Source organism: Penaeus monodon, chromosome 33, assembly GCF_015228065.2.
Source record: "Penaeus monodon isolate SGIC_2016 chromosome 33, NSTDA_Pmon_1, whole genome shotgun sequence".
Lineage (NCBI taxonomy): Eukaryota > Metazoa > Arthropoda > Malacostraca > Decapoda > Penaeidae > Penaeus > Penaeus monodon.
Window position 1 is genome coordinate 34,628,106 of NC_051418.1, and position 422 is coordinate 34,628,527.

Sequence of the window (422 nt, forward strand, 5' to 3'; positions counted from 1 at the left end):
ATGCGTGCGTGTGCGTAAAAGCGTTTTATACTGTCGAATAGAGAAATGACTGTAAGAGAAAGAAGGAGTATCAAGACTATTGTAGATCATTTGCGCTTTGCTGCAGAAGTGATCAAAAGAATGGTTTCTACTCCAACCTGATCGCTGAATTAAATGCGGAAGAGAAAATGTAAACGTCATGGGAAAAAAATCCCAAAAGATATCGAAAAGACATAATTCGTGTTTATAAACAGCTGAGTGGTGAGTTCAAGTGTTTGGCAAATTATCTATTATGCTATTTTACGAAACATGGAAAGTGATTCAGCTGAATTATATTCCGGACGAATCTTCTCCTTTAGTTTTTGCTTTTACGCGGAAAACAGCAGTTCACACAGACTATGTGCTGGGCCTAACTTTGAGTGAAAATTATGAGAAGAAATAGA